This window comes from Canis aureus, chromosome 17 (genome assembly GCF_053574225.1).
Source record: "Canis aureus isolate CA01 chromosome 17, VMU_Caureus_v.1.0, whole genome shotgun sequence".
Classification (NCBI taxonomy): Eukaryota; Metazoa; Chordata; class Mammalia; order Carnivora; family Canidae; genus Canis; species Canis aureus.
This window is the reverse complement of record NC_135627.1, coordinates 27,025,682-27,043,643: the sequence shown is the minus strand read 5'-3', so window position 1 is coordinate 27,043,643 and position 17,962 is coordinate 27,025,682. Positions and strand designations below refer to the sequence as shown.

The 17,962-nt window shown below is 32.6% G+C and overlaps 1 long non-coding RNA gene across 6 annotated transcripts in view; it reads right to left on the bottom strand.

Moving 5' to 3' along the window:
* The window catches only part of LOC144287854 (uncharacterized), a 353,649-nt gene that overhangs the window by 22,546 nt on the left and 313,141 nt on the right, over nt 1-17,962 (bottom strand). For 3 of the 6 annotated variants that reach the window (XR_013355638.1, XR_013355643.1, XR_013355648.1), the window contains one exon: nt 1,110-1,292. The exons of the other annotated variants lie outside the window; for them this stretch is intronic. This is a non-coding gene — a long non-coding RNA (uncharacterized LOC144287854). The remainder of the gene's footprint in view (nt 1-1,109; nt 1,293-17,962) is intronic. 6 annotated transcript variants of the gene reach the window in all.

Below are 17,962 nucleotides of genomic sequence, written 5' to 3'. Positions count from 1 at the left end.
TCCTTGCTTCCTTCCTTCCTTCCTTCCTTCCTTCTCTCCTTCCTTCCTTCCTTTATTTATTTATTTGCATTTCCAGAAAGTCATTTTCCTCTATGATATGTCTGAATGTCTACCCAAAATACAGATGAGTATTCAAGTTTAAGGACAAAATTTCTAAAGGCATCCTTACTCAAGAAAAACTTTACCATGATATTTTCTCGAGCCATAATTATTCTGTTTATTTGAGTTAGGCAATTATGTTATCATTATAATTTATATGATTAATAGTAATTCTTCAGTTAAAAATGTGGTTTGAGGTTCACAATGTAATTTATTTTAAAGTGCATCTTCTAAAGTTCAATTTCTTCTTTTATTCTTTCCTTTGAATTAAACTTTCACATTTAAGCAAACATTTTCACATTGCTTTCTGTTATTATTATTCTGCAAAGAGTAGTAACTATGGAAACCAATGTGTATCAACTAATATAGTCTGGATATTAGGTTATTATTTTTATGTGTGTGTGTTTTAATATACACCACATATATTTAGTTTATTACTGTATTTTGAAGATTAGGACTAAGTAAAATAATACATATAAATGTTGCTTTGATGTTCTCAGGTCTTTGCAAAAGTAAGTTGTTTGAACTGCAAAATAAGTATTTATTGAATTGATACTTTTATTAAAGCTTTAGACATACATAACACTGTATTTTGGTATTTTAACCTCAAGTAGAAAATAAAAATATTTGAAGTGGTTTGGATGAGTATACAGAGTAAAAGAAGTTTATGAGGAAATCAGAGGTTCAGACAATTGGAATAGGAAAAGAGAGCTGAAACATGCTTCATTGATTTCTTTCTGGTTCTATTTATCTTTTAAAGCAGTGCTTAAAGTTGATGTAATCTTTCTGTTCATTTGTCACTTCAGACTGGGGAAAAATGGGAAATTTTCTTAGAAAAGAGATTTCATAGATGTTTATTTTATAGGTAATGAAATGTAGATGAACACTTATTGGCTGGTTTGCCACACCTTCAGTATGAAATTTCTCCTGAATTTATAACTTTGGTCACTTCCTTTGATTTTAAGCAGTCAGATAAAACAAGTATTAGATTTGCACTCCATTAAACTTACCTTAGATCAGAATGACTTTTTAATGCTTAAGTTTCTTAGTAGTTATTCCATTCAGTCATGCATAATTGATTATTTTTTTAATAATGTTAGTCATTGTCTCCAAATACCCTGCACACATGCTGAGAAACATCCTTTAACCAGAGAAGAATTTTGTCTCCTGAATAAATTTTGTCATAGAAATCTCTTCATTAAAAAAAAAAAAGAAAGAAAGAAAAGAAGACATTATTAGACTCCAAAATAATTATTCTGTTTTAAAGTTTGTGTTATTTTTCTTTGTGAAATTTGTATTTATTTTGTTATGGAGTAACTATTTTAATAGTAAAGGATATTGATACGGTTATTGCAATGCAGAAAGTCTACCTATCAGTTACCCTTAAACAATGCCATGAAACATGAAAGTCATTTTTTTTCAATAATGTATGAAATTTTCTTGAGAGAAAATAGAAGACAGAACATTATCACCAGGACACATGCAGCTGCACATTGTGCAGAAGGTGGATAATAGGATAGTGTTTTCTATTTGGATCTATCTACAGTTCAGAGGCCGGTTAATTATACTTGCATAAATAAGCCCTATCATAACTCTAGCAAGGATAAGTCACCCAGGAAAAAAAAATGTTTAATATGACATGATTTCAACATGGTTAAGTAGTAAGCTACACTTAACCAAGTTTCATCCTGTTTAAAGAATGCTATGTTGAAGTTTACAAAATGTAAGTTCATTTCATAATAAATGCCTACTGACATGATATTTGGGAAGCAATAAACTTTTTACTATATAATATACTCCATTAAGATTCATAAAAAAATCTAGATCTATGCCAGTAAAATGGAACGTTCTAAAGTGATGCAATGCGGAAAATTATGGAGTGAATGCAGCCATTTTATGCCATAGAAAAGAACTTTTACTGTAATACATAGATAATTTACCAGAAATGTTTTATTGGAAGTAAAATACTTTATATGGTTCTCACATTTTTTAAACTCTACCATGAACCTAGAGATTAATTCCTTGTAGTGGTCAAAATGTTATATTGTGACACATATCAAGATCTTTGCAAATATGATCCTATTATTTGGAATCCTTTGGCTTATTCCCACTCTAATACTCATACATTCCTACAGAAGTGTGTACAAACAACTCTTTCAGTAATCAGGGATCCTCTCAGAGAAATCACCTTCTAATACCACTGTTAAGTGTAGCCATTTTATCTATGTGCTTTCATGATATCTTTTTCATACCTTGATCAGAGTACATCAGCATATTCATTTGTAATTATCTCTCTCTTCCAAACTGAATTGTAATTCCTCCTTGTACCCCAATGTCTACCTGTCTAGCAGAGTGCCTAGCACATAATAGGAACTCCCACATGTATGTATTGCAAAAAATACTAGAAATTATAGATTAACTTCCATCTACAAGTACTTTACTTTTGTTTCTTTTCATCTTTGAAGCAGTAACAGTTTTACACATTGAAAGCATATCATCACTGCATCCCTTTTGTATTCCACAACCATATATAATAATAATAGCTAACATTTATCAACTGCATGCTCTGTGACAGGCACTGTGGCTAGCACTTCACATGGATTAATCCATTTGATTATCACACACACACATACAATTTGTGAAGTAGGAAAATGTATTATAACAATTTTATAAAAGAAAATCAGTTTCAGAGCATTCAAAAACTTGACCAATACCAAAAGCTAAATGATTGTACGATAAAATTCCTAAGCTAATTCTTTCTGAATCTAGTGACCTATTCTTACTCATTACAGACCAATAGTACTATTGTCTTCTCTCTCTCTCTCTTTCCTTCTCTCCCTCTAATCTTATTTTTTTCTTATTCACTCTCTTTGTTTTTCTATGTTTTTCATCCCTGACTTTTACTAACCACTGAACGAATTGAACTACTGATCAAATAGATCTTAAGAATGAGTCTTTTCTTTGAGAATATGCAAAACTTTGAAGCAAAGAACAGCACACATTGTTAACAGTAGCCATTTGGGAACAAGACTAATAAAATCATCAACTGTGGCTTCAAACTTGTGTGATAAAAACAATGCATAGTATTTCAATAGTCTGGACGTCACTTACCTGCTAACTGCAAACACAGCTGGACACAGCTAATGAGTGGTAAATAAAAAACTTAAAAAAATGTTCCTGTACACTTGTAAAGATGTCATTAAATCCATGGACTAAAATTACTGTACTTTACTGATAAGGTATTTCTTCAGCTTAGAAAGAAAGAGCATGTCAGGTAGTAGGTTTTATTTATTACACAAACACATATAGCAATTTACTTGAATAACTGGCTAGATAAAATTTGTCTGGTGACATCAGAGTTACTTATATATCTTATTTCCATTTTCTATGTCTTTTGTTGACTAGAAAAATTTCTCCTTTCATGATAGGTTTGATTACTTACTAGATTTTGGTTGAAAAAAAAATTTTGGTTGAATGAATCTTGTCAATAGTGATATTTGTGGGATCCACCAATGAAACATACTTTGAAACCAAGTCACACAATAGGCTTTAAAAGCCACTTTAGGCACAAACTTACAAAACTCAAATTTTCAACAGAACAAGTTTATCCAGAATATTGAGGACAAATTTATTGATATGACCATATGAATTTATTGTTCCTATTTCCATAAAATCCATATAAATGGTTATATTTTAATATTCATATATCATGTATACTTACACAACAAAATTATAATAAAATTATATTTTAATAAAATGCCAAAACGTGTCATGAAATATAATTAAAGCAAAATTTGATAACATATCAATTGCTCATTTGTCTCTGTAAGTAGAAGAATTTAGTATGATCAATTTTCTTGTTTCGGTTAACAAGCTTACTATCTGTAAATTTCAGAGCTCTGCCAATAAAATATGGAAAGGTAAATGCAAGTAATATCTGGTTCTCAACTAACATAGTATTAGAGTTGTACAGCATTTAGTTATTTAGGAGAACTAATACAAGCTATAAGGTTAGTATTTTTGAGTTATAGAAATGCCTCAATTTAACTAGTATCATCACCAGACTGAGTTCAAAAAGCCCCATAGGGAAAAAAAAAAAAAAAAAAAAAAAAAGTACTATAGAGAATTTTTCTAAAAGCTGCTTTATTGGTCTAGTATCTCCCCCACAGATGTTCCTGCCCAGATAAACCTGATGCCAGACCACAAGAAACTAGATCAAACCAGATGGGCCCAAGGTGGCTGACAAAATAGGGTAAAGTTCAGATTATTCCTTCATTATACTATATTAACATGCTAAAAACTCTTCCCTGAGGGTCCCATGGTGGGAGACCACTGATCAAATAAAGAGGAAAAAAAGGGAGGCCTAAGTTCCTGGAAATTTCTGCTCTTCCCCCAAATCCAGCCCATAACAAGCATCTTAGATTTGCCTCCAGTTACATCATCTATGCCCCTCCAATTGTAGGAAGAAGGAAGTGCCTTTAGATCATGACCTCCCTTTCTCTACTCTCTAGCTATTGAATAAATTATCTGTTTCCATCAAATACTGTTTCGTTATTTGGCTATTTGGTGAACAGTATTGAGTATGGAGGATCCCTGGGTGGCTCAGAGGTTAAGTGCCTGCCTTTGGCCCAGGGCGTGATCCTGGAGTCCTAGGATCAAGTCCCATGTCAGGCTCCCTGCATTGAGCCTGCTTCTGTCTCTGCCTGTGTCTCTGCTCTGCCTGCGCCCCCCCGCCACGTGTGTCTCTCATAAAAAAAAAAAAAAAAAAAAAAAAGTATTGAATATGGAAAGAACCTACTGATTTGGTAACAGTATCTATGGGGAAATACTTATTGAGAGTGTAGCCTTCTTAACCAGTAGTAAATATATTTAGAGTTGTTGCAAATCTATTTCAATGAAGGCATAAAATGAGTGAAAGTATGGTTTTGGAGGCAGGCTACAGGGAGAGGGGAGGCAGGTGAAGGAAGGCAAATGTCTTTTTCTTCTTATTGCTAGCAAAGTTTTTTTTTTTGTTTGTTTTGTTTTGTTTTTCCTTTTTTTCCGGGCCCCTAGCAAAGTTTTTCCAATGAAACATATTCAGTCTATGTCTGTTTCCTCAACAGGGAATAGGGAATTAAAATAATTCAAATAATTACATTACTCAAAGCATACAATAGTCTGAAAAATGTAACCTCTAAATTTATAGAGATATAAACTACCTTTTTTTTTTTTTCTTTTAGGGGAATGATAACCAGTGTTATGAATGAACCAGTGTTGTGAATGAGCCTTTGTGGTTCCTAAGGTTGCAAGATGACCTCAGAAATAACTATCAGGGAATTTTGGGAGGGAAATGTTTATTACTTACAAATCGAAGACTTATAATTGTGAGGTTATGGAGAAAAGGGAGAGAGAGAGAGAGAGAGAGAGAGAGAGAAGTTGAGCACATGTGGGCCTGGACTCTGCCTTTATTGGGCTCAAGGTGGAGGCATAAGGTTTCCCTAGGCTGAATCTTAGTTGATGAACTTAAAACTTAAGAGTGGGAATTTAAAGAACAGAGAGAAAAAAAAAAAATACCCAAATGGTCAGTGTCTGAGGAGCTTGGGGGTAGATGGTAGGGGTTGGCACTTTATCTAGTTGTGTGGTTGACAATGAGTTTATTCAAGACAGCCATCTTTGAAGTTGAAGCTTCAGCAATTAAAGCTTAGGTCAGGTATTGTATCACAAAAAAAAGAAAACCCAGGGGTCAAGCCTTATACTACTGGAGGCAACATTCCTGAACTACTTTTTATATTGAAGACAATATTTCCAAACTGGCTTTTCACATTCTTTTTAAAAGTCTTGTCATCCATAATTTTATAAAGTTGATTACAAGATTGGGTCACACTGCTCTCTTTTTTTAAAAAAGGCTTAAGATGATACATTATTGATAAGCAACATATTTTTTATGATGAAGACATTTTTAACAATAAAGCAGATTTGTTAATATTGGTGAAGTAATGAAGTTTTTTTCTGTTTTTCGTTTTTTTGTTTTGTTTTGTTTTGTTTTTTTATTATTTTCTGATATTCTGTGTGATGGTACATGAATATTTTCTCTTGATGTGTAAAAGGTCATTTTTCTCAGTGACAATTTTGTTGCATCTTGTATTTACACTTAAATCAAGACAAATTATAAAAAAATAAACAAACAAAAAAACAGAAATCTGTATCCAAATTTTGTTTTTTTGAAATGAGGAAAATATTGCAATGAGTTACATAATTAGTCAGTTACAAAACTTTTCTTGTGAGCAAATAGCAATCCATCTCAGTGAAATGTGCCAAGTGAGACCATTCCAGCAATAACCATTAAGACTCAGAACAGAGAAGCTAAAGTACACCAAACAGAAAGAGAGATTGACTCATTAAAACTAAATTCTCCTTCCCCCAAAGGATACCCTTGAACACTCTCCTTAATATGGAGAATTTCAGCTGATATTTGCAAGAACCATTTATAACTCAGATCCTAGTTGAATTGCAGAAAATGATGGGTGCTACACACCCAACAGGCTTTATTCTGACTTTTCAGGAAAGATGTTTTTCAGATAAACATCTTTAACAGAATTTGCTATTACATCTAAGTATGAATTGCTTTAGAATTTTGAAAACCATTATGTTTTTGCAAATTACTCCTAATTTGCATCTTTATTTGACAGACATCATGATTAAAACAGATTCTAAGACTTGCACCTGGTTAGCCAGTACTATAGATATTTTATATTTTTAACATTGAAAATTCATAATAATATCTTTTAAAAATGTACCTAAGACCAAAAGGGTATTTGACACATAAAAAATGTAGTAGATGAAGTCAACTTATTCATTTAGGTCAATCACTTGGTGATGTTGTTACAGCTTATTTCATACAATTTGAATTAATTTTCTTATAAATAATTCTAATTTATAAATCTCATATTTTTTCTGTTACCTGGTAATTATTTTTTTTAATTTTATTTATTTATTCATGAGAGATAGAGAGAGAGAGAGGCAGAGACACAGGCAGAGGGAGAAGCAGGCTCCATGCAAGGAGCTGGATATGGGACTCGATCCCGGATCCTAGGATCACACCCTGGGCCGAAGGCAGGCACAAACTGCTGGGCCACTGGGGCTGCTCACTGTTACCTGGTAATTAAAGGAATCACAGGGCTCTAATTAAAACTCCTATTATAATACTCTGACAGGAGTCATTTCTATTTTTTCAAGGTTTCCTAAGCAATTCATTAATAAATACTGATAAAAGCTATTCAATTTATTAACAAAAATCTTTATACAAAGGTTACGGATCTGATTTAAAGAATTCCCCAGTAAACTTTAGGAGGTATTTGTAAACATCATGTATTAATACTTTTTTATAGAAGTAGAAAATATCTTCCAAAACTAACATCTACAATGATGGTAAGTCTCTATTTAATAAAGTACTATATACGAAGTAAAATTGTAAATCTAATTATTTATTCTAGGAGGATTATTTACATTGAATTCTTTATCCCATCCTTTATTCCTTTGTGGAATTTACAAACCATGATACAAGTTAACAATAGCTTAGCATATTTATAGTGATTTATTCCCAATAACATACTTCCATTTTAGGCAGTGACTAATTTAAAATCAACACTGATGCTCAGGGCACCTGGATGGCTCAGTGGTTAAGCGTCTGCCTTTGGCTCAGGGTGTGATCTTGCGGTGCTGCAAGGAGCCTGCTTCTTCCTCTGCCTATATCTCTACCTCTTTCTCTGTGTCTCTCATGAATAAATAAATAAAATCCTAAAAAAATTGCTTATTTGAAGGTGAAAGAGTAGTGCAAATAAATAGTAAGTTATTATTTTAAAAAATAGAACCAATGGTGCACTGGAACTTTTATTGGCTTGGATGAGCTGATTATTGAAAAGAAATTTGTCAGCTAGATATTAAAAAACATTAGTTTGAAATTGGTTACCATGGTGTTAGCATTTTCAACATGAAAATCAGCTAATGCTATAAATTGAGACTACCCCTATCCAGCAGTTGTTGAACATTTACCAGCACGTGAAAGTGTATATGTTTAACAATTATGTCAAAACACAGGGTAAACCAAGTCTCCTGTGGTAACTGAGCCATAGGGTAATCTCCATTAACAGTCATACTTGCAGTTGCTATATTAAGTTAATGACTGAAAAAGCATCAATGAGGCAAAAGGGCTTACTAATACTTCTCTCAAATCCATGTTTTACTCCACAGGTAAAATATTTTAATGTTATTTAGATATTTTCCCTGCCTAATTTGAAGCCCTCTCATGTGCATTAGGATGAAGTTCAGCATGCTTACTATGGGTTTCACTAAATACAACTGATCTGCTGCCAAAGACATCCTTCGCCTAGTCTTCATCAATTTCCCCAGAACATACTGAAAGTTGTAGGGTTTTTTCCCCTTCACTTATTAATGTATTATGCTCTCCATTCACCTTCAGAAATTTGTATATGCTCATCCTTCTACTTGGAATTGTCTTTAATTCATTTCAGTAACTAACTTCTACCCATCCTTTCATGCTAGAACCTTGTATCTAGACTAATCTTGTTCTGGGTCTTCATTTTCTGCTCCTCTTTGCATCAAGTCTGGAATTCCTTCTCCTTCAAAGTCATTCTTTATCAATATCCTTTGTGTGTTCCATATCCCACCCAGTCTTGAAATATTGCAGCTCCTAGGAGTAGTTCAGAGGAATATATATTCCTTTAATATGTTACCTTGTATCTGGATCTGCAGCTTTAAATATAAAGTTTTGGTTAATTACTCCCAAAAGCATACTTTTAGACTCAACATCTCCCTTGAATTTAAAACTCATATATCTAAACTGTCAATTTAACATTTTAAGTTTTGGGATCCCTGGGTGGCGCAGCGGTTTAGCGCCTGCCTTTGGCCCAGGGTGCGATCGTGGAGAGCCGGGATCGAATCTCACGTCGGGCTCCCGGTGCATGGAGCCTGCTTCTCCTTCTGCCTATGTCTCTGCCTCTCTCTCTCTCTCTCTCTCTCTCTCTGTGACTATCATAAATAAATAAAAATTAAAAAAAATTTAAGTTTTATAAATAACAGATCTTTCCTGGAATGTTACAATTAAACATGTGCCACTTGAAACTGTTGCTTCTTGAGTGTCTCCAATATCAAGTTGATATCAACAACTATCTAGGATCTCAAACCAAAAACCACGGAATTTTCTTTGTCTTTTTCATGCCACTCATGTTCTCTGTTAGTGACTCTTACCAATGTATCACAAACCTTTCATTCTTTTCTATATCTGGTAATTAACAGCCCAACAAAAATTACAAAATTTATGGTTTAGACCACTGGATCTCTGTACTACATGCTTACCCGCTCTGTCTATTTCTCTCTTGTCCACTCCCTCACACACTCTCCATTCTCCAGAGTATACTCTTTGAAATATAAATTTCCTTTCCAATTACATCTAATTATTATCAAAATCTTCAAATAACTCTTCTCATTTACTAATAATAAAATATAAACTCCTTACCTAGAAAACACAATTTGTTGTTCACCTACCTAATCCATATCACTTCTTACAACTATATTTCTGCCTTATTATTTTCAAACTACAGCCATAAAAACATTTTTCCTGATTCTTATGCATAAAAATATTGTTTGTGCCTTAAGTCTTTACAATATCTTATCCCTCTGTTCAGAATTATCTTCCCTAATTCTTCATTCAGGTGACTCATGTCATAAATTTAGGTCTCAAAACTTAGATACCAAGTATATTAGTTCCCCAGAACTGCCACAACAAAGCACCACAAACAAGGTGGCTTAAAATAACAGCAATTTATTGTCTCAGAGTTCCAGAGTCTCAAAGTCTAAAATTAAGATATTGGAAGAATCGATTCTTTCTGAGGGCTCTGATGAAGAATTCATGCCATAACTTAACTTCTGGAATGCTAGTGATCTCTGGCATTCCTCATTTTGTGGAAGCATCACAACAATCTCTACCTTTGTCTCCATATGGTATTTTCTTTATGCCTCTGGGTTCTCAATTTTTCTTCTTATAATAAAATCAACATTTATTGGGTTAGGGCCACCCCAAGGAACTTATCTTAACTTGATTATATCTGGAGACCTTTTTTAAAAAAAAAGATCACATTCATAGTGCAAGGATTAGGGCTTCTTTTTGGAGGATACAGTTCAACCCATAATATCACCTCCTCTGAGTGTTCTTCATATAAAACTCACTCTTATAATGCAGTATCTAATTTTTATCAAAGTACTTGCCATGACCTGATAGTTTTGTATTTATTTAATTAATGTTTTATTTTATGCCTGCCCCAAATAAAGAATAAATTCCATGAGGGAGTGACCTCATTTATTTCTTTTGTTGATTTTCCTAGATGTGTACCTAAAAGAGTGTACAACATACAATAAGACTTTAATTTGGATTTGTTGTATGCATGTATTACTAATTAATTTTTATAATATCTGTTTATCCTTAATATTACTGACATTGTATCTGTTTACTATAATATCTAAAATATTTTAATTTGCCTTAACTTTATAAATGTGGTTTTCTATTTAATGGCTAGTCAAGGTTATAGTGATTTTTTTTTTTTAATACAAGAGACCGTAAGTACCATTCAAGAGTGAGTCTTTCTCCATTACATTAATGTAGCACAAAATTCAATTTTTGGCAGTGTTCCCAGGCAATCAAGGATTGCAAAGTCATCTTGTCCTCCACATTTGCGTATAATGGAGAAACATATCATCATGATATATTGCAATGTTACTGAGAGGGGTTGACCTCATTCTGAAAGATTCTTGATTATTTCCACTGACATGTGCCATTTATAAATGATAATCATTATATTAATTTTTAAAAATGATAAATCATGGATTAAGAATTAAAGCTACTACAAATCTATCAGGTAAAGAATAAAAATAATAAGCAGGATGTTATTTTTGAAAAATATAATTTATTATGTGTAGTATCACTGAGCTGAGTTATAGAATTAGATAATTTTTGAATTATATTATGATAATCTGTATTTCTAAAAGCAAAGTAAAACCAGAGATGCCTGGGTGGCTCAGCGGTTTGGTGCCTGCCTTGGGCCTGGGTGTGATTCTGAAGTCCTGGGATTGGGGCCCAGGTCAGGCTCCCTGCATGGAGCCTGCTTCTCCCTCTGCCTGTGTCTCTGCCTCTCTCTCTGTGTCTCTCATGAATAAATAAAAATAAAATTTAAAAAAAAGTAAAGTAAAACCTAAATCCATTAAAAACTAGCTCATACATAGTTATTAGATTTTCCAGGTTTTCACGTTAGCATATTCTAAAAATAGAAAGTTTATTCATGATAATTAGAAGATGTATTGGTCTTTCAGGCCAGCACTATGCAAAATATTGAACTGTTATGTAATTTACCAAGGTGTCAATTCTATTCAATGTAATTTAAAACATGAATATTTTCTTGAACATGGTTTAATGAGAAAAAAGATCAATTAAACTTAGAAGAAACTTACTAGAAGAGGGAAAATAAATATCTCAGTTTTCCAGAAAAGGAGATTATGATTTTTCCCTTACACAGTAGTATATTTTCTGCTACAAAGTTTTATGAAGAAAGAGAAAAACCTAAAAGAGAAAAACTTGCTTTCCTGCTGTGCAGTAAAATAAAGTTTAGATTTTAATTGCAACATAAATTAATTGTATTAATTTCTCAACCTTGGCACTGTTGACATTTTGGCTGGATAACTTGTTGTGCGAGACTATCTTTTACATGATAGGATGTTTAGCAGTACTCCTGATCTCTACCTCGTAGTTGTCAATAGTACAATATCAGCCATTTTTAGAGACGACAATACATATCTTCAGATATTGACAAATGTCTATGTGAGTAGGGTGAGGGAGGTTGATTTTCTCTGGTTGAGAATTACTGCATTAATTAGTTTACTAATAAAATATTCCTACCATACCATAATTGTGGTTTGCAGGCTCATATCTGTCTTGGCATTTAAGTAAACAAAACAAAACAAAACAAAACAACTCTTTGAAGAATCAAAATCCAAGCCTATGCTAATTATGGGATAATGTAAGGGAGTCCAAGCAGATAATTTACAGAGAGAAAATACATAAATATATTTGGAGACTGTGGAAACTCTCAGGAAACTAACCAAAGGTGTATTAAACCTTTATTTGAGAAATTATCCACAATCTAGAATACACAGAAAAATAAAGTTTCCCCTAAAATTGAGCTTATAAGTAAAATTAACAAAGATAATAATCTTTTATGACCAAATCTATTTGGACCAAACTAATATGAGTAATATTCTTAAAATTTAAGATAGACTAAAAACTAAAAAAATAGAATAATAAATATGTTTTAAAGAATTAAATTATAAAATAATGAGTGAGAAAAAAATAAAAGCCTAGGGCACTATGAAGCAAGCATAGACTGATTTGAAAAATACCAAAAGACCATCTAGAAATGAACTATTTTATTATAATTAAATTTTAATAGATTAATTAATCAGATTAGATATAGTTCAACATAGAATGAATGAACTGGCAGAAACATCTAGGGAAATTTTCTGGAAAGCATCACAATGATATAACGCAGTGAAAACATCAGAGAGGTTCTGAGACAAAGAAGATATTATACACGTGTGCAATTTATAAGCAAGAGAATGAACAATTAAGATTTTTTTTAAGTGAATCTGAGGGTTCTATATTTGAGGTGACATTGTCTAAAAACTCATGGGACATAAAGAAAGATATAAGTCCCAAAACTAAAAAAACGTTGAGGCGAGAACAAAATAAATCAAAACTAATCTAATCTTAGGCGTGTAGTTGACCCTCTAACACACTAAATAAAGACTCATAAAAAGAAACAATAATTGGGGGAGCTGCTGTGCCCCTGCCTGGTGCAGGGCTCAGTGGGGGTTGTTTACCCCATGAGGCCCCAGGAGGAACAACCCCACTGGCGGGGCCAGCTCTGGAGCCCTGGATTCAGCCCCCCCAGTAACTCCAGAGCTCTCTGTCTGCAGGGCCTGGAGGCTCCGGGGCGGGGCCGCTGATCTGCTCAGCTCGGGGCAGGAGCGTCCTTGCTGTCCTGGGCCCTCCCGGCCTCTGGGATTATGCTGAGTGAAGTAAGTCAATCGGAGAAGGACAAACATTATATGTTCTCATTCATTTGGGGAATATAAATAATAGTGAAAGGGAATATAAGAGAATGGAGAAGAAATGTGTGGGAAATATCAGAAAGGGAGACAGAACGTAAAGACTGCTAACTCTGGGAAACGAACTAGGGGTGGTAGAAGGGGAGGAGGGCGGGGGGTGGGAGTGAATGGGTGACGGGCACTGGGGGTTATTCTGTATGTTAGTAAATTGAACACCAATAAAAAATAAATAAAAAAAAAGAATAATTATGTGCAGAGGGAAAACAATTAGAATTCTGGCTGCAGAACTATCATTATTAATAGAGACCAGAACACAAAGAAGTCTAGAATAAATTTATAAACTGTTCAAGTGATAACCACAAAATACTTAAACTTCATAGCAGATATAATTTTAATGCTTCCTACCCATAAGATTCTCTTCCAAATAATAAACTTTCTACCCATAGGATCCTCTTCCAAATAATAATTATTATTTTTTGTTCTAAGCTATCATTATTATTTTACTGTTATAATCAATGCTAATTAATATTCATTCTCATTTATCAATTATCTAATGACAGCCAATTTACATTTCTCTACTAAACTATAATATTCAAGTTAAAGAAGAAACATTTCAGAGACCAAACTATTACTTCATCAAAAATCCACTACCAAAATAATTGTAAAACAAATTTTGGGGAGGATAAATTAAATCCACTGAAACCAACAAAATTGGTAAAGATGTAGGTTGTAGGTTACCTTTTAAGTCCCTTATGTAATTTTGAGAGACAAGAGAACTAATGCATTTCAAACACTTAATGCAAGTATACATTTTAAAGCATATGAGTAAAATTGCTCAAAAATAAAAACAGAAGTTTTTTTTTAATTTGAAGAGAAAATATAGATTAAAATGGATAATTTCAATACAAAATTGGAAAGAAGAAGAAATAAAAATAAAATTCAAAGAATAAAAGCTTGGGAAAGAGGTTAAGATGGTGTAGTAGAAGGACTTCAGGCTTATCTCATCCCTTGAACACTAGTAAATAACTATCAAATCGCTCTGAAATTACAAGAAATCAGCCTAAGGACTCACAGAAAAAAACTGCATGACTATAGAGAGAGAAAACACCACATGGAGGACATAGGAAGTGTAAAGACACAGTTTGAGGAGGAAAGTAAAAGCTTGATCAATGGAAAGAACAAAAAAGGAGGTACAGATAAAGCCAATAGATGATGACAATCATATTACATACAAAAATGAAAATTGCCTTAATATAGATATTTTCAGCTTAAATTAATAACAAATTCTGTTATTGGATAATTTTATTTTAGTATTTCTTTAGTAGCAAAACTGAAATAAAAAAGAGAAAGAACCAAAGTAATAGAGAGAAATAAGCATACAAACCATAAAACAAAAGGAAACTGGTGCAAAGTATTAGAGTCACACATCACTAATCATCAGAGAAATGTAAATCAAAACCACAATGAGAAAGGAGATATCACTTCACACCCATTAGAATAGCTATTTCAAAATGGAGAGAACAAGTGCTGCCCAAACTGTGGAGAAAAGGGAACCTTTGTGCCCTGTTGATAGTAATGTAAATTTGTGCAGCTACTATGGAAAACAGTATGGAGTTCCTCAAAAACTTAAAAATAAAACTAACAGCAATACCACTACTGAGTATATATCCAAAGAAAACAAATCACTATCTCAAAAAGGTATCTGCACCCTATGCTCATCAGAACATTATTTACAACAGCCAAGATGTGGAAATACTAGCGTCCCTTGACAGAAGAATAAAGAAAATATGATACATATATCATATCTATTTAAAATTATATATACATAATTGTCAATGTGTTGATACTGCATAACTGGTATATTAAAAACATAGTATCAAACTAGTGAATAATAGTGTGTAAATTTAAGGAGACACAAACAAATCCACAATCAGTAGGAGATCTAAGGCTTTTTTTTTTTTAATTTTCCATCAAGATCACTTGTGATTGCTCTAGGATATTAGTGTCTACCTGAAAATAAATTTTCCATACATTATTTCAAAAAAAAGTAAAAATATATATATATACATATATATATTTGTGACAGCATAAATTAATTTTGAGGGCATTATACTAAGTGAAATAAGTGAGACAGAGGAAGACAAATACCATATAATTTCACAGATATATGGAATCTAAAAAACAGAACATAGAAACAAACCAAAAACAGATGTTTAAACACAGGGTACTGTCTTAGATTTTAAACTGTTTCCATGATTTAATTAAATAATTAGAACACATTGTGGCAATTTTAGTATTTTGATATTGTTTTCCTTTTGAAGAAATGAAGCATTTGTTCTTCTCTTGGGGTGAAGGCTGTTATACTGAATGAAATGTATTTTTAAACATATGGATTTCATACAAATGATCATCTGATAATGCACTGATATATATTATGTATGCTAAATAGTCATTTAGCTTAAAAATAACATTATGAAAATGGCTTATGTTCTTTAATATATTTTTCAACTTTGATGATACTTTGTTAATACATTTTGGTAGGAAAAATTCCATATAATCTTAGTGATTTTGAAAATCTGAGAAGTTATAATATTAGTTATAATATTATAGTTTAATAACTATAAAAGTTATTAAAATAATCCATTATAAGATAAACCAATATATTAATGCTTAATTTTATGTGAAAAACAAATTGTAAGGTCTACACTGTAATACCTAAAAAAAGAAAAAAACAATGTCAATTTATTAGAGGGCTGAGCCTGGCATCCATACTGAATCAATAGTGTCAGTGAAATGATCCATAACATAACACTTAACATGACAAACTTTGCTATTTTATGGTAAGAAAATAAAATCTAAAAATCTATTTGAAACCACCAGAAATCTATCACTAATGACATTAAACTCTATCACATTATACATGTTGTCTTCAGAAAATAAGCTTTTTGAAAGGCCAAATATATTATAAAGTAATGAATGAAAAACAAGAAGAAATGAAATAATAAGATAAACTATGAAGAAATTTACTTAAGTTAAAAAAAAAGATTTCCTTCATTGTAAAAATGTCCATCAGGTAATGCCATTCTGAGATGCTGAAAGACCATTATTTTCAAACTTAATATCATTCGATAGCTCATATTTTAAAGTTAAAAGACGACACATTTTTAAATAGCATGCTTGGGATACATTATAAGCCTAAGTTAATGTCATTTACAGATCACTGGGGTTTTTGGCTTCACACTACAATGGCCTCATCCAGAGAAAAGAGGCTGACTAAATCTAATTAGGACTTGTAGATGTGATGAACCCTCGTTGCTAAAAGCTGAAATGGCATGGATTTAAACAGTAGCATGATGCAGTGGAATGAGCAAAGGTTCAGAGTTACATGAAAAGGTTATGTTTAGAAATTTCACCATTACCAGTTTTGTCACCTGGGAAAGTTATTTGATGTCTCAGCACCCTATTATCTGCCTCTGCATAATCTGCAATGCTGTTATACATTTTACATGAGGTGCCAATAGTGTAGAATAGTAGTTACCACAATAAGCTCTGCAATCTGGATAGACTTGGTTGACATAATGACACCTTAGGAGATCTGTTACGATGAATGGGACAATCCTGTAGCTCTTGGTGCTGGAGAATGACAATATTTGTTTCTTAAGGACATTTTAAGGAGGTCAGAAAACAATCAATGCATATCTTATCAAATTGCCTGGTCCATAGTAATTGCAATAAATTTTAGCTATTATCATAGGTAGAATGTTTATATGCTACGCTCTTTTTGCCTCATAGCTATGCTCTATAAAGGTCATCCCCTATGCTCTACTTCATAATTTATTGTTATTATTAATATGTTTAAGGGAGCAAATATAGTGAAAAGTCTATGCAGTTTGGAGGCATATGAATATTGGTTTTATTACTAGATATTTGATTTTATGAAAGTATATGTTTGGAAACTTAGGATTTGGTAAAAAGCTGCTTATGAAAATAACTGCTTCAAAAATAAGTGGAGACTCTGTGGAAATGGCTTGGTAGCATACAGTGAATGAAAATGCTCTGCATTGGCCATCTCCATGAACATGAAGGCTGGAGAAAGCAGAGGAGTGATGAGAGTCAAGAATAGATAAGAGCTCGTGATGTCAGAAATAGTTTAATTTTAACTGTAGTTTTTAAATATTTAATTCTAGTTATTTGCATTTCTTTGGATTTTGTGGTTATTAAAACCCAATTGTTTTATATGTTCTTTATGGACATTAAAGGAAAGGGCTGATGACCACATCAGTGTTAAGCTCATTATGATCAGGAATCTGCAGAAATTAAAGGCTGGTGGTGTGAGCAGTTCATTGACTAATGCAGATGTGAATTGTAAAACTAGGATTGTCTCTATCTTCTTGAATATGGCATAAGATTGCAAGAAACTTCACTTGAAGCTCAAAAGGAAGCATCTATCTCCTGACATCTGCTTACAAAAGTCTCCAAACCAATAGTGAAATACAGTTTCCTAGTGGATAAAATGGGAGTAAAGGAGAGTTATCCACCAGTTTTTCTGTAAAATGTAAATGCCATGAAAGTTTGGTGCATTTTGGAGTTTGCTGAATTTCGTTCTTCATTAGATGTCCAGTGATTAACTGAGAAGTGAAAACAAATATTTATTCTAAAGATTAAATCACATTACATAAAAAAGAACCATATATAATATCAAGCACATAAA